At 40.4% G+C, this 21189-nt stretch overlaps 1 long non-coding RNA gene across 1 annotated transcript; it reads right to left on the bottom strand.

Moving 5' to 3' along the window:
* Positions 1-15095: 15095 nt before the first annotated feature.
* On the bottom strand, positions 15096-20214 carry LOC129735631 (uncharacterized). Its single transcript, XR_008731379.1, has 2 exons — positions 18328-20214; positions 15096-15331 (listed from the first exon to the last, which is right to left on the bottom strand). It is a non-coding gene; the product is annotated as an uncharacterized LOC129735631 (long non-coding RNA).
* Positions 20215-21189: the final 975 nt, after the last annotated feature.

The following is a 21189-nucleotide window of genomic DNA, read 5'->3' as shown; positions in this document are numbered from 1 at the left end:
TGAAATGTCCCAGAAGAATTAATCATGATTTATTCAACTGAAGTATAGGATCCAAAATGGTCCTCATCTAAATTCATTCCTGATAAATAAGCTGAGAAACAGGACAGATTCCATTAGGCAAGCAGCTATCACTGTTGCCACTGCTGGCAAAAAAATGGGGCTATTAATTTTCTGCTAGTAACATACAAAGGAATAGTATGTTTCTATGCCCTGAACTATCAAATCAATCACATATAAGAACAGGCCAGCAATTCTTTTTCCTCGGGATTTATTCTCCCGTTATTTGCAGGTAGCAGACTACCATCCTGGGCCCTGGGGGGAGCCAGGAGTGAACCAAAGCAGCCCATCACCTCCAAGGGACACAGCTGAGAAAAATGCTATCAAACTTTCTTTACAATATGGCAGTAGGTATGGCAGCAGTTCAGTCTCACAAGTGGCCCATCTATAAGCTGCTGATCAATATGAGTTAATGGCGATTTTGAGAAAGCATTTTCTCTCAAACCCGGAGGGAAAAAAGTTTGTACCTGCAGCTGAAAAATATATGAGGTAACAGCAATACAAATATATGGATTTTTCAGCCAGAATGATTTACCCTAAATTTTGGGACTTAATTTTCATAAATAAAAAGCTTTTTTTTTAAACATTTTTACTGCATCAGAAGTTGGCATCTTGCATGAAGTTAAGACAAGCAGAGTGAGCCTGCTGATGTTTGCACAAGGCAGATTCTGAGATGTCTGTTCCACACTGTGTATGTCCTAGAGAAGGTACCGAACAGCACAGTTGTTGTACAGTTCCCTGAGGGTTTCTGGGGGAATTCTCTCTTGTGGCCTTCAAAAGTGATTATTTTACAACATTGCTAGGGGCCTTTGTTATAGCAGTTGAGGATCTACTGATTAATTTTAAATTAGTAGCATTTTTAAGCTAGAAGTTCCCCTTTCCCTGTTCAACACGGTAGTCAACATTTTTCTGGAGGACCAAATTTAGTATAAAATCATGTAAAGCTTCTGTAGTATGAATGTTTATTCATTTCTAGTATTTTATCATTTGGAAAAAGAAATAATTATTTGATATGTTCCTTACATACGTCATATTAGAGTTTGTATTTTGCTAGACCTGTGTTATTTTCTGTTAGGCAATTTTAATCTGGTCATGTTTGATTATGTCCTTTCTGTCATATTTGAAATCTAAAAGCTTAGACACCAGGTACCATTGGTCTATAGGCTCATTACTGTACATTTTTTAATTAAACAAAAGAAGGAATGGAAGAATCCAGGAAAGTGAAGGAGGAAGTTCTGGTGTTGTAGCTCCTTAGCAGTATAAACCCAGGGTTGGTACTAGGTGAGAGAGGGACTGACCACCCTCCAGTGCAACACTGGGGCACCAGGTGAAGCTGCCTGGCACCATGCGCAAAGGACATGAATAAAGGCAGCTTTTGATGACCTAGCTGGTGAAGCATCACTGGAGATGAGATCCTGGCCTAGGTGGTTCCTCAGTTTGAATTAGTACAGCTTCTCCTGATCTTTTTCTCTTTCACTTATTTGAAAGGGGAAGAAAATCCATTGTGGTACGAAGTGGATGAAGTGGATAAAACCCTACACAACCTGGTCTGACCTCAGAGCTGGCCCTGCTGCGAGCAGGTTTGACTGGGGTGACCTGAGCTCCCATCCAGCTGGAATTATCCTGCGATCCCAAATGGCCTTTTTTTTTTTTTTTTTTTAATGTGAAAGTACTGTTCAGCCATTTATTCAAAGTTATGGTATGTGATGCAAAATTTTGTAAGGGCAATTTAGATGAAAGATAAATCACCAGTATTCAGTGGTTGTTTAAGCACTTTCTCACTGCTTATGAAAATTAATTCTTCTTTAAATTCTAATTAAATAACTTCTGGTGACCTTCTGCTGTATAAGGATCCCTTAGCCTTTATCTGCCCTTGTTTGTTAGTTTCTTCAGGATCTAAGATGATCCTGGTTTACATACCTGGGAAGTCCCTAGCTGTTGTTGATAAACATGCTGCAGATATTTTGGTTACAACATACTTTCAATTTCATTTGCATTTAATTTATTTCCATTTGCCATGTGTTTGGATATTGGGAGTGCTGGCTGTGGATGTGGGATTGTTAGCTTCAGATTACTTTTACAAGAATAGTCTGTCTCTTCCATGACTTCTCAGACCCAAAAACACAGCTTACAATTTCAGGACACAGTTAAAGCTGAAATTGTGGGTGTGCACGCACTGGCTTTCTGCAACAAACATTGTTGTGCAAGTACAGCAAAAGGTCTTTGGATTTTAAGTTCTTGGCAACTTGTGAAGGTAAATAGATGCTGAGAACAGCTGCTTGGAAGAGGCTGAGTAACTACCATGGCTGGTGCCTGCAAAGCAGAGGGGAAGCGTTAGTGAGGAGGCAGGGGCAAGGGCATCACTGTTACCTTCCTGTGGCACCAAGCAGTATAGGGTAACTTGATGTGTGCATGGGTAGGATGCATATGTTTCCAGATTTTGTTGTGGAGTGACGCATCCTGCTGAGTGCAAAGATGTGCTGGGTAGATCTGCATATATTGTTCTGAGACTGATTGCACTGACCTTGTGGTGTCCTGTGGGTACTTTACCTACAATGGTGAGTTTAGCAAATAGGGGTCTAAGCATTAAGATCAAAAGCAGTAAGAACATCAGAGTCCAGCCGAAGTCTTCAATGAAACAGAGACAGGTTGTACCTGTGGGGGATCCAAATTGTGGACATGCAGGTTGTGTGGCCTGTGGCTTCAGAAAACACTGCTAGGTGTCCTCCCTGCCCCATACAAAAGTGACAGATCCCACCAGGGTCTGCATGGGCTTTTTGGCAAAGCTGCAGGGAAAGCTGTCGAGCATAGTTTCTGCGGGTACTGATGACTTCATTTTGATTTTACCTGAGCTTTTGTCTATACAGTACAAAGTGTTTGTGGGCTGAGAGAGTGTGATATCTGGTCTGAGCCAAAGACTCAAGGGACAAGAGGAGTTTGAGTATTTTTCCTTTGTTCTTCTTTATGAAAGAGGGCAGAGCATGGAGCTGTACTCCCAGGTCTGGCCACCAGTGACCCCCGTGCCTGGGGCAGTGTGAACAGCAGCGGGAGACCCAGGGCTTCACCCGCCTGTGTGCAAACTCCCTCTTCTCTGAGCTGTGCAGATACACAGCGTCACAGATAATGGCAAGCGGCTGCTGCCAGTGTGGCTTCATTATGGTAAACAATAACACTAAAAGTTGCAGAATTGTGTGGTTGAAAATACTCTAGCTTTAATAAGGTATTTACTAGTTGAAGAAAATGGATAACTGCATTTAAGGAAATTTGAAGAGGACTGTAAAAGTGCTAAAAGCTACTGTGATTTCATTTCATAGTCAATGTTTTCTCTTTACTGACTAAGAATTGCATTAAGAAATATTGCATAGGTTGTATATTCAGTATACACTCAAACTAGTGTGCACTTTCTCTTAAACTTTGCCATGATATGCTAAAATATTTTACATCTACACTAGAAAAGAGGTACATGTTTTGAACTAATAGGCTACTTCTGCTTTGATGGAAGCACAGTGGAGAAGGATTAAAAATTATTGTCTCTCAATATTTACTGTGGCTTCATGTGTATGTTCTTGATGGTTATTGTGTGATGCAACACATTTTGATTATGTTTGTAGTACGTAACATGTACTGCATAGCCAGTGTAGCTATTTAAAATTCTTTCTTCCTGTGCTACTCAGGATCAGTGCCTGTAGGCTGACCTGCCAGGATGAATTCCAGGCAAGTCTGTAGTTAAATATCTGGGAAGATCCACCCAGTCAGAGGCAGTTCAGCTAAGTCAGTAGGAGTTATGCCATTGATTTACTGACTCTAAGGTGCTGCCCATCATCTCTGAAAGACATTTCTTTAGTTCTCAGAAATGGTTAGGAGTATCCAACTCAACAGCTCATTCCTTTGCCTGCTGTGGCCCCTTTGTAGCTATGCTAATCTCAGTTATAACAGGATTTGTGCTGAATGCGTTTCCTGTTCACACACAAAAACTTTCTTTAGACAGAGTTAATATTATCCTCTTAGGGGTTATGTGACTTTGGTATGAGTCATAGTTTGTTGACATACAGCACGGAAAGAAAAATGCTAAAGGTCTACCCAAGTCTGCTGGTCATCAGGAAAAGTTTGTAAAATTGTCAGCCTTGTTTGGAAGCTGTTTTCCGTTTTTATAGTATGTAACTGTAGCTATGTAAAAAGTGATGCATGATGTAGAAAAAGCACTGTGAAATCCTATACCTGTTTTTTGTAAAGATCAGCTGAACAAGTTAGGTTATGAACAGAGAAAAAATATTGGTCTTGTTCAGAAAAAAACAAACAAACTACACTTCCAGCTACCTTTCATCTGTTTTTTGTTCAGGCTAAAATGTCTGTCATTGCAACACTGCTATGTAGTGTGAAGCATCAGACAACCACAAAAGAGTTTCGAGCAAAGGCACAATTCACAGGTCTGATTTTTATGTGGTGATGAATCCTCCAGAAAAATAGAGCATCAGCAGATCTGAGGCAGCAGACATCACCATGTAGAGTCAGTGGATGTGAACCCTCCTTCTCACAATAAACTTCAAGCCTTCTACATGTCATAAATTCTGAAGAAACCACCAAAGTGAAGAGATTTTTCCATTTCTAGAGAAGAAATTAACTTAGAAATTTTCTGTACTTCTGTAAGAATGGAGCAGCCTAGCTCTACTTCTTTAGGAATTGCCATGTGATTTTCATTGTTCTGTGCAGTCCCGAAGACATCCATGTTCCGTGGCCCACACATCTGATTAAGCATCTTATTGGAACCAAAACAATGAAGATTAGAAATTATACTTTCAGTTGTAAATAATCCTCATCTTGTACCAAGTGTTCTTACATCAAAAGGAAAGACTTAAAGTATTTGATCTACTTTTCCTACTTTATTGTCTTGTCTACTTGAATTTGATTAAAATTGGGTAATAAAAATGAACATTTCTTTCCTTTTGCTTGTAGACTTTTACTTGCAATGCTACTAGACTTGCAGTGCTACTCCTATTCTGAAGAGAGGTGCAGAAATCTTCTCTTTCTGGAGTTAAGTGATTTATCCAGGATATTCAGTTTACAAGTTTGTAGGCTCCATGACTGTGATGAAAATTGGAGCATATTAAAATCTAATTCAAAGCCTAGGGAGATAAATAAGAAATAAGAATAGAAAATGTTTTTGAAGAGGTTTAATTCATGACTTGTGAATAGGCAGTGTTTGGTTGTGCCAAATCAAAACAATCACTTCATAAAAGCTAAGGTTGATAAAATTCCATTTTCTGAAAAACGTAGTTTTTTCAAAACCATGATCTCTGGTCTTGCAAAACCTATAAATGTCCATTAAAACATAACATTTGTTCCTTATGGAGAATCTTCTTTTTCAGACTTTCAGTGAAATGACTGAAAACAAGAAGAGTCTTTATGTGGATCATAAGGAACTTAAAGAGACATCAGGGCCCCAAATAAGATGGAATGACCTACAGAGACACATGGATTTTTGGAACAGATGAGGCTGGACCTGAGAATTCTACTGGTACTTTCAGAGTCTGAGGATAGCAGATAATGAGAGATCCTGAAACCATTTACTTTTTCAATCAGGCTGCTGAATTACTGGTCTTCCAGAGTAGGTAGACAGTAGTGAAGTTCAGAAGTGTTACGTCTCATATCTCTTCACTAAGCTCTGGAGTGCTAGAGATAATAACTGTAAAAATAATAATGTAATGATTAATAATTTTAATAACTGTTAGGAATATTATTTACAGAAGTCTGAAAATAAGTTGTCATAGGCCACAGGAGTTCAGGTATAGCAGGCAGGCAGACAGTTATACCGCTGAAATCATTAATGAGCACACATGTGGTTTCATCAGGTGCTGAATATTGCCATCGACTATGCAGGTGGGGAAACTGGGCTCCTTCCAGTTCTGCATCCAAGTGGTAACAGGGCAAGTTGGAGCAGAAGACAGAAAAGTGGGAAAACCAGTTTCTCAGGGTGTGTGGTAGCATATTTCGAATTTACAGAGAAAAATGTTCACTATTTTCAGCATTGGTGGGAGAAGGAATCAGTAATAGACACAGCATATAACTGCTGCTGCTCATGAGGGATAAATGCTGAGTATGGCTGGACCTGTTTCCAGTAAAGCAATTAACTGTAATTTTTGTTCATTGCTCAGTTGCAGACTTGGCACCAGGAGGACCAAAAAGACATAGAGCTTGACAGAATATGACACGTGGGATAAAAAATCTCCTTTACTCTTCAGTAACTCCTCTCTAATATCTGTACTTGTGCATCTCACTGCTGCTGGCTCCTCTCTGGTGGATGTAATTTCCTGGTGCTTGCTTTAGAGCTGTTCAGCACTTTTATTGCTCTACCATCTGTTCTAAATAGTTAAAGACATTTCTATTCTCAATTTTTCTTCAGGGATGTAGAAGAGGCATCTGTCTCCAAAAGCTTAAAATCTCCAATATACATTCACAAATTATTTATGCAAAATAACTCAGACACATTTTCAGTAGGATTTACAGATGTCTGACAAAAATGTAATTTCCTTACACCTTTAAATAAAATGTTGAAATGTGGCATACATGCCACCATAAAAAATTGCTCATTTTGTGTAAGAAATTAATAAAGTTAATTAGTGAAATTAGTGGCGTTCTTCACCCAGATCCTTAGCTTTAAACATGCTCTTAAGTATTTTGCTGAATAAGGACCCTTAAATAACTTTATATTGCAACTTTTTGGATCTGTGGTCTGAACAGGGCTAAACGTGAAGAACATATTTTACCAAGGCTTTCCTTCACAAAGCTTTGTGTAACCGATTAATCCCACATTGGGAAATCTGCAGTAGAAAAAGACACTTGTTAAAGTTTGAGCTGGGCTTAGAATTAAGGAGTTTCAGTCATTAGGCCATGGAAGTAAATCCTCTCCTGACCAAAGTATATCAAGGGAAGAGATGATGGAGCCCAGTGAGTCTTCACTGCTGTCTGGCAGCCTCCTCCCCAGCATACCCACGGAGCACAATTTGTACGGGTTAAACTGTTTATACAGGTGACCTAAGACAATTTGGTCATTTTTTCAAATTTTTCAATTGCTAAGAGTGCATGGTTGTTTGCAAACATTTGATAACACCCGTTGCTAAATACCTTGGGAAAAACATCCTCTTCCATTGCTACAGACCTGTGCTCCAGCCTCTGTTTATTACCTTTCCTATGGCAATAGGAAAAACCTAAGGGCTTATGGACATGACTGAGTGTGACTGAGACATTGTGGCTGAGGAAGCCACCTGTCCCCAGGGTGAGGTGGGATGTGTTAATTAAGCCAGATCTGCCAGTCCCTGCCCCTGCCAGGGATGTCTGCTGGCGCTGCTACAATTATGGAGAATCAGTGGCTGATGCTTTAAATGTGTACAAGAGGATAAAAAAGAATAAAACCATGTCAGAAATTTTCTAAAATAAGTTTTTTTAGTTATTGATATTCTTCTCTATAGCAGAATCTCACAGCTCTGCTTTAATAAGAAGCCATCCCTTGGGTGCCCAGGTAGAGGTCCCTGACAGCTGCATTGGGTCTGCCGAATGGATTGGGCAGCCGTACAGCTCTGATTCAGAGGCGAGCTGCTCTGCTGGCTTCACCTTCCTGAGCATGAAAGATGCAAGGATTTGTCAGCACACAGGAAAGTTTCAGTCAAGAATAAGTAAGATGTTACCTTTTAAAAATATGATGAAGTTTTTCAAGAAAGCTATTCCCTGCTGCTTGCCATAAGTCCTGTAGGAAAGAGTGAGATCCTGGGAAAAGGTGGTTTGCAAGGCTTTGGGGAATTTCCTGCTGCCCAGTGGGATCTCCACATGGATACGACCCAGCAGCCATGGCAGGGTGGGATATGGTCACGCAGGGATGCCAGGGCCTGGGTGCCCCAAGGCATTTGATGGTGCCATGACCCAGGGAGGGCTGCCCGGTCCCGGTTACTGAGGGGTGACCACAGGCAGAGGGCATTGGCCTTGGTCTGTGGGAAGCAGGGAAGCGTAACTATCACTTTTTTGTGTGTTGGCAAAGCTTGCCTGGATTTTCATGGGAATAAAAGGCCTCATTTCTGCCCCAGAAGCTGTCTGCAGGCAAATCTGAAATCCCTGCTTCAAATTGGAAGCTATTGGATCTGCCAGAAGAGGGTCTTAGTATCTTGCATCAGGTAGAGGAGAAATGGAGACATGTTTTTTGTTCAGCCTTGGCCCCAGAAACAGGCTAACTTTTTTTGGCTGAAGCTTCTGGTAAAGTGTGAAGGAAAATTGACTGATACCAGATGCTCATTGAGTAAAATTTAATTCCAAGAACTGTAAGCAGGACTTTTCTAGCTTTTATAGTTGGTGCTTCACTTTGTATTCATCAAACAATAATTGCTAATACTGTGTGCCTTCTGTTCTCTCTGTATGCCCTTCATTCTCTTCAAGTTTCTAACAACACAGCAATGCCATCAAATTTGAAGTGCAGCAGCAGCTGCAGACAAGGAGAGCATCCTTAACGGCACCATTTTCATGCAAATACCATGCTCCAGGAGATAATTGCGAAGTTGCTTACCTGAAAGATGGAAAACAGCTTGGCAAACAAAGGTCTTCACCAGGCCAGTACATTCAAAGTAGAAATATCTTATAATACGTTTACTTATTAGTCATTCATGAGGGAAGATGGATTACAGTGAGGAAAAGCATTAAATCAAAGTGGTTGAGTCTGTAACTCTGGCTTGTGGGCAGCCCACAGACTCTTCTCCAGGCCCCTCTTTCACAGGACCCAAAAGTCCCCCGGTGCTGCTTTCCCCTTGGTGCAGACAGCCAGGCCATGGTCTCTGCTGCTGTCAGCAGTGCAGGGGGTGATGGAAAGGAAGATGGAGAATCACCACCAGCCTGGTACAGGAGCCCGCTCAGCAGGCTGCGCTTTCTGGGACCTTGGCTATTGATGGGCCAGAGATGTAAAGGGCTTGCTCTATCCAGTGTTAAAACACCTCTGAGATACCTGCTGGCTCATCTGCAGGGTAATGTTTTACAAAGGGAAGTCAGAGCCTGCCCAAATCCATTTAATGAACTGGGGATGTAAACATTATGACTGGAAAATGCCATGAAGCTTGAGTCCTCCCCATGGCTTTCCTAACTGTCCCACACTTAGCTGGTCTGGATCTGATACTGAGGAATATGAAATGGGCTTTAGAGGTAACGGTTGGTGTCTGAGAAGGGCTAGAGAGCCAAGAGAAGTACAGACACCTAAAAATAGTTTCCTTGCTAAGTAATCTGTTTAAACTGCACACATCTGTATGAAACCCAGTAATTTCTGCAAGTGTAAATGTCATATAGTGTTGAAGGAATTCTCTGATATAATACATTTTCTATGCAAACTCCAGGTGCAATTAAAGTTAAATTCAAATTTTAACAGAAGCATCAAAAATATGTGCCATATGAGCATGCAGATTGGTTTATGCAGTTGCCTCTATTGAGTAGCAATGTCTATGGAAATATTTATATGCTCCATTCATTGGGACAAGAAAATAATATATATCTGTTTAACATCGCACACTATCATGACATTGTTCAAACAGTAATGCATTTGGTGTTGCCTTCTCAGCGACACACTGCAAGTGCCATCCAAACTGTCCTGGTTTCAGCTGGGATTGAGTTAATTGTCTTCTTCGTGGCTGGTGCAGCGCTGTGTTTCGGATTTGGTGTGAGAACAAGGTTGATAGGACACGGATGATTTTAGTTGTTGCTGGGTGATGTTTATACTAAGCCAAGGACTTCTCAGTATACTTCTCATATACTTCTCAGTATCTCCAGCCCTGCTAGCAAGAGGGCTGGGGGGCGGGGGGGGGGGGGGGGGGGGGGGGGGGGGGGCGGAGCACAGGAAATTGTCAGGGGACACAACCAGGAGAGGTGATCCAAACTAGCCAAATGGATATTCCATACCATATGACATCATGCTGAGGATGTAAACTGGGGGAAGAAGAAGGAGGGGAGAGACATCTGGCATTATGGCATTTGTCTTCCCAAGTAACTGTTATGCGTGATGGAGCCCTGCTCTCCTGGAGATGGCTGAACACCTGAAGTGGTGGATGAATTCCATGTTTTGCTTTGCTCGCGTGTGCAGCTTCTGCTTTGCCTATGAAACTGTCTTTATCTCAACCCACAAGTTTTCTCACTTTTACCCTTCTGATTCTCTCCCCCATCCTGCTGTGGGGGGGAGCAACTGAGTGGCTGCGTGGGACTTAGTTGCCAGCTGGGGTTAAACCACGACACAAACAAACAAATTAAAGATGTGAATTGAAAAGGCTTTACACAGTATTATGTGGACATTGTTAGCCAGAATTACACTGTCCGTAATCCAATCTGCTTTATTACTCCTTGGAATAAATAAAAAAAAATTAAGCCACTTCACATTTTTTAATTCTGAATATCCACACAAAAGTGTGAAGAAATTAAACTAATCCACCTTAAAAGACTCATTCACATGCATCTTCTTGAGGCTGCCTTCAGAAACCATACCTGATTCACATGTGGAGTTCAGGGAGGATTTTAAAGGCTGACACCTACAGCTCTTCTCATTTATCATCTTCTCTCTGTGTTGTTGCCCAGAGTCAGCAGACATAAGCACGTGTCTATTCCTTAGCTCACTGCCATAACTAAAACCACTGCCAGGTTGCCACTGGGGATCTGATCTTGGAAAATTATGTGATAGAAGGGTGGAGACCTAGCAAGGGAAATGTGATAGTTGCCTAATACGCAATATCACTTTTTTTTTCTTCCCCCAAAGAGACAAAATGAGGGGTTGCTTTATAATCACAGCAAGATTACACTTGAGTAATTGTATAGGCAAAGAAATTAAGACACAAAATGACTGAGAGGTTTGCCCCACATTAAAGGTGTTTTCTAGGTGGAGAATAATTTCACAACCAGAGAGGGAAGCAAAGGTTTAAGTGGGGATGCAGCTTCAGCATCCAACATGGCAGTGAGTGGCTTAGCCACTGAGCTGTCCTGAAACACAGGCAGGATGGCCACAACTTGTCACTCATAATTTTGCGACCACCTCTTGGGGAGTACCTCCTGTGAGTCTCTGATACAGCGCTGTGATAGAAAGCACCAAGCCAAGCAAAAGTACACAGACCTCTTGATTTTTATTTTTTTTTTTTTTGAGCTATAAGTATGTGAGACTTTTGTAGAACAGGTCACGTCATGGTGGGGATATGCAGTTTCTGGGTCACAAGATAAGGAGCTCAGCCTAGAAGGAGGTTTTAAAGAGGGTGACTGTAAGGTAATTTTGTGATTAAGCTTATTCTTGGTTAGGTGATCCTGGACATGCCCCATGCAAGTAAGGGCATGCTGGGGAACATGCAGAAGGGGAAAACTGAAGAATGCATTAAAAAAAATAATAATCTGTCTGCTTCACTTGAATTTTCTTTGAGGTATGGACTTGTCTTTGGCGCCAAGGCAGGTCAGCTACCCCTACATCTGTCACCTTTACTGCTTTTCTTATCATCTCCTTGGGTTATGGAAGAAAGTATTTATATTGTGGACTATGAAGCTGCCAGCTACCATTCCCAGTTCTTTTTTTTTTTCAAAGAATCATTGAAACTCTTCCCTTTATGGTTATTTATAATGAAGTGCAGAAAGCAGGTGGAAACTCGTTGCCTAGAATGTTAAGCAAATATACTATGTTCAGATCAGGCACCCACATGCTCCTTTTTAATACTAAAATCTCCTATATCCAGCATAAACTGCAGTTTACATTAGAAACTTCTGTTGTCATGGCTTGGAAACACAAGCAGCCCTGAAACCGTGACAGTGCAGATCCACAGCTATCAATAATGCTGCCATAACTGAAGTGCTACAGGGAGCACTACTCTGTGGGATAGTTTCTAAAAAACTGATGAGCTCTTAAAATTGCTGAGGATGGAGAACTCCATCTCATTATTAAAAATGTCTAGTCATGAAAACAATGAGAAATACCACTCTTCTTTGCACTTTCTTTTTTGTACAAAGGCTTCAAGCCAAAAGATCTGGCAGTGAGAAGCTGCCATTCTTGGGTGTCTAGGAAGGTGGTGCTCAACTAGAAATTATAGCAAAAGCTGAGGGAGCATGCGCTCTATGCAGAGAAAGGACCTACTGACAGTAGTTATGTTTCCTGAAATCTGGAAAGACTGTAGAAGGAATGTTGCAGGGACTTGAAAAGGAAGGTGAATGTGCTTAGGGTAATATTACGTATCTTCTCCTAACAACGTTCCTAGTTCAATGTTAGGAAAGCTCAGGCCTTTCTGCAGCATCTGTTACTTTTGTTGTGTGCAAAGAATCCAGACCTGCTTTCAGCTTTGTGGCTTTTAGTCAGGCAGCCCATTATATTGTGTGGCAACATGTGTGCTCCCACTCGTGGTACACAGTGCTGTGGCTCCAGTTTGCACCAGAAAAAAGCTGCATCCAGCTCAGAGAAATGTATTTTATTCTTTATATGCATAAAGAGGTTCATACTGTCCTTGAGTGACAGGTTTCAGATATGTGTAAACCTCTTTGGTTTCCTGTTTTTTAATCTGAACTTAAAAGTGATCTTTTGCTTCTTGTCACAGTCTTTTTCAAGTCTGAAGAGCTTTTCACTAGAACCAGAGATCAACTGCAGTGTAGGTATGTGGGATGTGCAGCAATACCAGGTTTAAGCTACTAGACACTTTGGCCCTTCATTATCAGTGCTAATATTATCAGTTTCCCATGAAACTTCCTGTATAATCATGGATTTCTTGAGGTATGGCCTAAGAAAAAAGTTGATAACATGGGTTTTTTTTGAATGTCATGACTTATCATGTAGTAATTTCTTTACTTATCACTTTAATACACAGAAGTGATGACAGCTTCTTCCTGGAAAAATGCTTTTGAGTAACTCACTTGAAATGTGTTTAAGAAATGTGCTCTAGAGTTTCTGGAAACCCATCCCTCTGGGCTTCTCAAACTCATTGCTGTGCTCTGAGGGCTCCTGCCTACCTGCCCAGGCTTTCCGCAGCTGCAGTTCCTTACCTGATTCTCGCAACCCCCATTTGGAACGGGTGATTGTTAACAGCAGAGGGAAAGACTGAAACACTCACTCCAGGCTCACAGAAGGGATAAGTGAGAGAGTTTGGTTTAGAATCAGTATTTCCTGAGTCCCAGCCCAGCACTCATTACTGGTTTATGTGATGCAGAAAATACCTGTATCGTTACTGACAAGTGCTTATTTCTACTAAGTAAATTATTTTAGTGTGAAAGCGTGCTTCTTGTGTAACCCTGCATGTTGCAGCAGTGATGTATAGGCAGTTCCAAAAATATCCATGTTATTTCTTGAGTTTAAAATCCCAGTGAGATCTGCACAGAGTCACTGCAGAAAGCATGGCCTGAGGAATGTGCATGGTACACAGCGGTCTGAAAGACCAGCTTGCAGCTGGCCTCCAGCAAACCACTTCTTATTCCCAGGGAAGAGATGAATGACCCTTGAATTAGAGAGAGGAACCTTCCCCGGGGCTCCAAGACTGAACAGCATCTAATTTTTAGAAAGCCATCAAATGTCTGCCATTTTAAAGGTGGAGACTCCCACAAGTATGACACCGGTGGGCACAGTAGCAAACCCCTTTATAAGTCATTACAATGGCCTCAACATGGACGCCTATGTGCCAGTTGCTCCTGAAGTCTATTGCAAGGTACAGCAATGTAACCACATCAGACTGGGCCCACTGCAAAAGTATTTAATGCTCTCACACAGCAAGTTTGATTATAGCCTTGCCTGACAATATTCAGAGAGCTGTGTTAATTCTAAGAACACAGACTTCACTCCATGGAATAAATACTCTTTTTCCTGACATAATGACAGTTTCAAAGTTTTAGAGTGTTTTTCTTTGATCTTGAGTGTGTATGTGTTGATATTTATGTTGTGGTAGATAATTATTTTGGAGACATCATGTAGGAACTCTTTGCTTAGGAAGTGCAGGGCCATGAAAAGGAGTCACTATGTCACATCCCTCTTGTGGGTGGTATGGCACAATGGCCAGCCTGTGGGCAAATGATGATGACTGTGACATCAGCAGTTGGTTTAGAATGAATAGTTTCAAGATGAAAAGCACATGTTTTTACAAAACCACAACACCCAGATCCATATACTTTCATTTTGGTATTCCTTCCCAAAGGCTGACAACCACCGGTGAATGCAGCACTGTTTTCCTGGCCTTTATCAGATGCAGGATGGAATGAAGGATTATCAAGGAGAAACTGCCATCATGATTCACTCAGTGCAGGAGAGAAGATTAAAGTTGACTGGCTCTAATCTTAGCATAAGTCACATCCTCGTGCTTATCTGATTTCTTCTTTTTGATTCCCCTTTGCAGTATTTGCCACTAAGAGATGTCTGGAGCTTTTGTAGATGTCAACCATTGAAGGTTTGGATGAGTTGCTGGACATTACTTAAAAAATTGAACAGATCAATCCGAGCCACCATCCAGAATTCACCACTTGTGAGTTCCATGTGGCTTACAGACATCACAGGGATCTCAGAAACATCACTGGAGACCTGCTCTCTCATATAACTTGGTCAGTAATGGTAGGTGTCTGGTTTTGAATGGTCTCAGAAGCTGCTTTACTTTTAGATTACATGAAAAGCTTACCAAGGTGAGGTCAAGAACATATGTATACCTATATATATATATATATGTAGCTAGGTAGCTAATTCTATTATGTATACATAATATACATTATATAACATCTACACCCTACATTATATATTTATGTATGTTTTTATGCATATATATATATGCATATTTATGTAGAGGCATTTGCCATATCAAAGTACAAATAGTTGCAGAATGTGGCAGAGGGCTGGTTTGGATGACATTGTGCTTTGTGATTAAATGTTCAGTTTTCAATGGGGCAGGGATGAATTCTTTGACTTTTATTTTGGATATAAACCATAGTGTATCATATGGTATATTGATATAACCCAGATTTTCATAGGCAATACATTGAATGTTATAGTGACACTGTTTCATGTAGAAATCAGACACACAGTAAGATTAAAATGATTTCTCTGAAACCGTTTCACTTTATTTACTTTAACATATGCTGAAATATTTGGTAGCTATAAGATTACTTAGCATTCAGATGATGCTGAATTACAAACTGTAGACATTGACTTCATACCACCTTTTAAGCGAGTCAGCATGATGGAGAAGTTGGAAAAAGCCACAGGAGAAAAGCTACCAGCTGTAGAAACTTGGGAGACTGAAGGTGTAATATTGCTTTCTCAGCTTTCATTCTGCTGAATTAAATATAAGTAAAAAGAAATACAGACACGGAAGTTAAGCATAATATTTTGAAGGAAAAGAGAAATATATGTAGAGGCTGGCAGGACTCCCAAAAAAGTGTTAAAAGAGAAAATCAGGGAAAAGAAGTGGGAAGAACATAAAAAAATTAGTAAAGTAGAACATCTTTCACATGTTTTCAGGGAAAAATAGTTGTGGCTTCTTATGAGGCTTTTATGTTCAAGATAGTTGATAGAAAGCTACTTGCTCTTTTAAATCTTGGGATTTCTCAGCTGTTTTTCTCCACCACTTTTATACTTACCAGTGTCATATACTTGAATATGGTGGCTTTGTGGCCACATGGAGGAGGAAGGGGCACTTGGACCTTGCCAGGTATAACACCAAAACCCAACTGGTGGCATTCTGCAAATCTGCACTTTGCCATTGGGATTTGGCTTCATGTTATTAAACACAGGGTAATGCACGGCCCCAGACAGAATGCAAAAAAGCAATTCACTTCCAGCTCCTCTATGGATGTTGTAGCGCTAATGAAGCAAAGCATACATCAGGGAATATAGCCATGTATTTAGTCTGTGTATAAAACAGCTGTAATAAGATATTGTTATGGCTGAGATTGTTATGCTTTTAGTGGAAAAAAAGAATTAGGATTGAAATTGCAAAACAACCCCATTCCTATAAAAAGTGCTTGGATAAATGAAGGTTAATAGAGTTAACTGTGGGAGTAATACAAGGCGGCAACTCATGCTAGAGAACATAATTGTGATTCAGATAAAGGGGAATTATAATTAAATGGAGGCTGGATAAACATGGTTATCCTGGAAAGATTTCCCAGCACAGTACCAGGAAGTTTTAAGATGGGGAGGGAGATGTGTGCATGTGATCTGGAAGCCGAGACGCCACTGCCATCAGCCCCACTGGGTGCTCCACCACTGTGGCAGATTGCCCACGCTGCCACACTGTGTGGCAACAATGGCAATAACAGGGAATATAAATCGAGTTAATTTTGAAGTCTGCTTTGCCTGTGACTGTAATTGGCAAGGGATCTCCCTGTCTTCATCCCAAGCCCCAAGATCTCTCGATTTTGCTGTTTCCCAGTCTCACCCCCATCCTGCTGTGGGAGGAGCAGCCAGGTGGGAGTCTGGGCTGGCCAAGGCTAACCTGCTGCAGGATGGGGCTGGGATGGAGAAGGCAAGGGCACCACATCCCCAGCCAGAGGGACAGAGGTGCATCTGCTCTCCCCATGCCACCACCTCAGGCAAAAAGCCTGTACCAAAGCAAACTTTTACACAGGCAAGTGAATATTTGTACTTGCCATATATGACAAATAAAATGGGCATTTTCTGTTAGTTTAAAATTCCTGATACTTTCTTTTAGATATACTGTGTCATCTCCTTTATGTAGATAACTATAAGCTTACTTGCAACATTTTTTCCATAACTGGTATTATTTCTTATGTAGACATTTTAAACAAAATGCAATAGTTAGATACTCAACACTGAAAAGCAGACAGAGGCTTTCCAGACTGAACTGCTTTACTGAAACAGGTACTTGTACTTATTTATTTGTCAAGTTACAAATATTCCTGATGACCTATACGAGATGAAGGGAATCGCACGTATTCCACCTAAGACTACCACAAGACTTCCAAACAAGCTCGGTTTTTAATTTTTTTACTTTTTCTTTCCTTTTATTTGCAAAACATTACTGTGACATTTTCAACTTTTAAATATACTGAGTTTGAATACGGGATGGTATTAATTCACATTCTTCTATAATTTCTATAGATTATTTTACATAAAACATACAGAATAAAGAAACCCTGACAACTTCCTAAGAAAAACTATCAAATACTTCTGCTGTTCAGTAATTTACAGTGCGGTTTGGAGTCATTGTTTCATAATTCTCGGTATATTATAATGATATACATTCCCAGCTGCCTAAGGAGAATTTGCACTATTATTCTTTATTCTGAGCAAGTGATCATCTCCCTAGGGACTAAGCCTTTTTTTTCCCCCAAAAAAAGAGGTGGGGGCAGATCTTTTTGCTTTCAAATTTCTCTGTATTTTCAGTGCCACACGTATTCTAGCCCTTCAAGAAGACTTCATAACCCCATATACAGAGGCTAGTTATGAGCCCTTACTGTCATCTTTAAGCTTGCTCCTTGAAAATGTTTATCCTTTATTATTTTTTCTACTTTTAAAAAATCTTTGTGCTTTCCTTATGTATTTCCATCAGCTTACAGGCTGCAATGAATCCTTAAAGTGGGCTTTGACTCAAAATGTGCCCCTAATGATTTTTGGACCTAATCTTTAACAGATTAGGTTGCTGATAATTTACACATTGGAATAATCCCATGAGTATTAGGATGGATGGCATCCCTTGTGATAGTGAGATGAGGCTGAGAACAAAAAGTGAATTGAAATTAATTGTGAAAACCCCTAGCACATCTTCTTTACCTTTTTATTTCTGCAGTTGGCATGTGATACAATAATTGTCTTATTCACATTCCTGTCTTCTCTGCTTTTTCAGTGACTTTGTATCAGACATGCATTTATTTGCAGCCATTCCTAAGATCATAACTCCATTGCCTAAATCGGTTGTTCAAACTTGATTTCCATGCTGGAATTATTTATGTATCAAGGTCATTTTTATACTCAATCAGTCATGCACAACAACATTTTTCCTTCCCAGTTTAAAATTCCATTTTCTTTGCAAGACCTTCTGTTTACTGAAGCTTAGTAAAAAAGTGATATTTTTTTGCTATTTTAAAGCTTTCATAAAATTAACTTCCTGAAGATGTATTTCTTTTTGTCATGATACAGCAAGTATACACAGGACTTAGATTCAAATAGAGGTCACACAGATGACAGAGTAACATTATTCCTGCAAACCAGCTCTAAGGATATTGGCTGCCTATACTGTATACACAACTTTTGGCATACACAAAAATGAAGGCAGAGATGGGAAAGTAAAGACCAAGTTGCTCACCTACCTCAAATACATTTTGAGTTGTCTGCCACACAAGGTTTCTGGAAAAACAGCACTTCACTGGTGACTGATGTATTTTCATTTCCTGAAGGAGAAGGGGGTTTTGTATTTTCATTAATTCTGCAACAATCAAAACTTATCTCTGGAAAATGTGTTTAGTTTCCATGAAAATGTCATTGTTTTGGCTCTGACTGCCTGGAAGTGATTTTTTCGCACAGCTTTTCTAATAACATGACAGTTTTATATTAGAAAGTAACTGGCATGTGCTGTATTTTTGTGCTTTCCCAAAGAAAAAGAGGAAAGAGCTTTAAAAAAGGAAACACTGAAATGTTTACTGATTGTGTTTACCAAAAAGCGAAGCTGACCCTTCCAGCTACTTTGCTTTCTCCCCAGTCAAGCATCATCCAGTGAGAGGATGGAGCACTCTGAGCAGCTTGCCATGCAGAAGGAGCTCTGCATGGCTTACTGGTAGCATAACAATCCAGTGAAGCAGGGACAGCTTTTTAAGGAACAACCTAGGCTAACAATCTTCAAAATTACCACAGGGGTGTTCTAAAACATTATGTTTAAACTCAGTGAATGCTGCTGTTCTCCTCCAGTGCAAAACTACCACCCGGTAAAGTGATACTACAGGAGATGTGCTTTATACCATATGTCTTGCTGGACTAATCTTGCTCACCAAATGAAGGCATCCCCATATATTTGCTTATATTAAACAGGATTTGAAAAAATAATTTTTTTAAACATGGATCCCAGCTTGGTCCATAGGGACCAACAAAACATCAGCCTCGCAAGGAATACGGGAAGAAGTATTCTGCGTTAGGAAGAGTCCAAGTTATTTTTCTGCAGCCAAACTACATACATATAAAACTAGTACCCTTGAAATCTCATGTGGTTTAAATAATCTCACTGGTGATAGGTATCTAACCAGGAGGAGGATGACGAATCAAGCTGTGAAGTTCCTTTTTTCCCCTTCACTGAAGAGATTTTACTAGAAAAAGGATTCACAAAAGCTTTCCTCCAGAGATTTGAAAGCATGTGACCCTTGCATTTGTCATTTGTCCAGATCAGGAACGCTAGTGTACCTAAGCCCACGTAAAGGTTGATTTCTTCTGCTACATTTTATTTTGCCTTCATTTTTTCAAGTATATTGTCAGCTTTTTCATAAAGCAGGCAAAGTGATTTGCTTTACAGTTGTGTCTCCCTATTCGAGAAATATGAAGAAAAATATCCTTGTGTAACTGTTTAGCTAGCAAGGTGATGTAGGCTGTAAAAAAAATCATGACGACCACTTTACGGACTAAGGGCACATCCTGATAAACACTGCTTCTAGACATTGTGTTTGTCAGAACATTTTGAAGGTAACGATACTTAAGGCTAGATAGTTTTCTTAAAGAGACATCAGTGAAGAGATCACTACCATTTAGCACGTAAACATTTTGTATGTGTATGCCCATCTCTCTTACTGTTGCATTCAGCTAGGATTTTGGTATTGGGGCTTGAAAACAAAGTATACTGATGGAGTACACTACTTCCTGGGCATTTTAGTTATTCCACAGAAAAGTCAGCTTTAAAGGAAATACCTAATGTTCTCATGAAATTACAGAACTTTTCTAGAATTAACCCCCCCCTCCATTTATGTGGCCTTTTGCCAATGGACAGTATCTAGCACTGCATGGTAAAGAGACCACACACTTCATCCAAGGGCACAGCCCACGTCACCGATACAAATAGGTGAATGTCAGAAGCTAATTACAGATACTGAGCTCTTCCTTCCTTTTCCCCGTGGGGGTGATGTGGTTGAGGGAGGTGGCCAAGAGGAAAGGAGATTGTCAGATATAGGGCTGCAAGTATTATAGCCATGAGATATATATATATATATATATATATATATATATATATATATATATAACCATGATAGGATGTGCAATGCAGCTTCAGCAGAGGGTTGACTGCAGGCACCCTGAAAGGGCTCTGTACCCCCTCCCACCAGGCGGGAGACTGACTCACTTGCTATGTTCCTTGGACTCTAACAAAGGAAAAGTGGGTGAAACTTTAGTTAGAAAAGCGCAGTTTGCAGTTCCTGGAGAGAACTATTTTTCATTTATAATGGCAATTTTATTTTCCCAATTTTTAGAAGCAAAATATTATCCTGTGTCTCTAGTATTCTGCTATTTAAAAAGCAGGATGATATACAAAGATTATTTACATGTGATACACTCCACTGCAGCTTCTTCCCAGCCTGTGAGATGGGCTGTTAAAAGCATATGGAGGATGCCAGGATGGCTGCTACCCTGCTGCTTTGAGCAAGTGCACTCACCCACCTGCTTTCTTACAACTCCCCAGGAGAAAGATGAGTTTTGAAAATGACAAACAGTGCATGTAAGTACAGAATGAGAAACATTTTATTTATAACCCTGTCATATTTGGGGCTACCCTGACAAAATACAAGCTTGAAAGTAACTCCCTGAGTTGTTTCTCTGGGTTCTCTGGTTTCTTGAAATGCAATGCATAAACCAGAGGTTTGTACTTTGCTTTTAGACAGTCATGGCATCATGGAGAAATTGTGAAGGCCAGTTGCATTGTGGACAACCACATCCATCCGTGCTTTTCAAATTGTACTTGCGTCTCTTCCTTACTGCCAGTTTTAGTCTGTCTCCATTTTTCTCATATGGGTCTGGACTGGTTGCCAAAGGGCCAGACAGACTCATTATGTTGACTTTGCTAAGACTTCTTCTGACACCTGTAATTGTACCATTTATTTCCAGCTAGGGGGCACGACAGTGATGCCTGACAAAAATGCCAAAGTGTGACATGGGCACTTAGTGCAAGAACTTGCAGTACTGACAGCTTTACAAAGTGTTCT

This window comes from Falco cherrug, chromosome 3 (genome assembly GCF_023634085.1).
Source record: "Falco cherrug isolate bFalChe1 chromosome 3, bFalChe1.pri, whole genome shotgun sequence".
In the NCBI taxonomy this organism is placed as follows: Eukaryota; Metazoa; Chordata; class Aves; order Falconiformes; family Falconidae; genus Falco; species Falco cherrug.
Note: the sequence above shows the minus strand (reverse complement) of the source record. Positions and strands in the feature narration are given on the sequence as shown.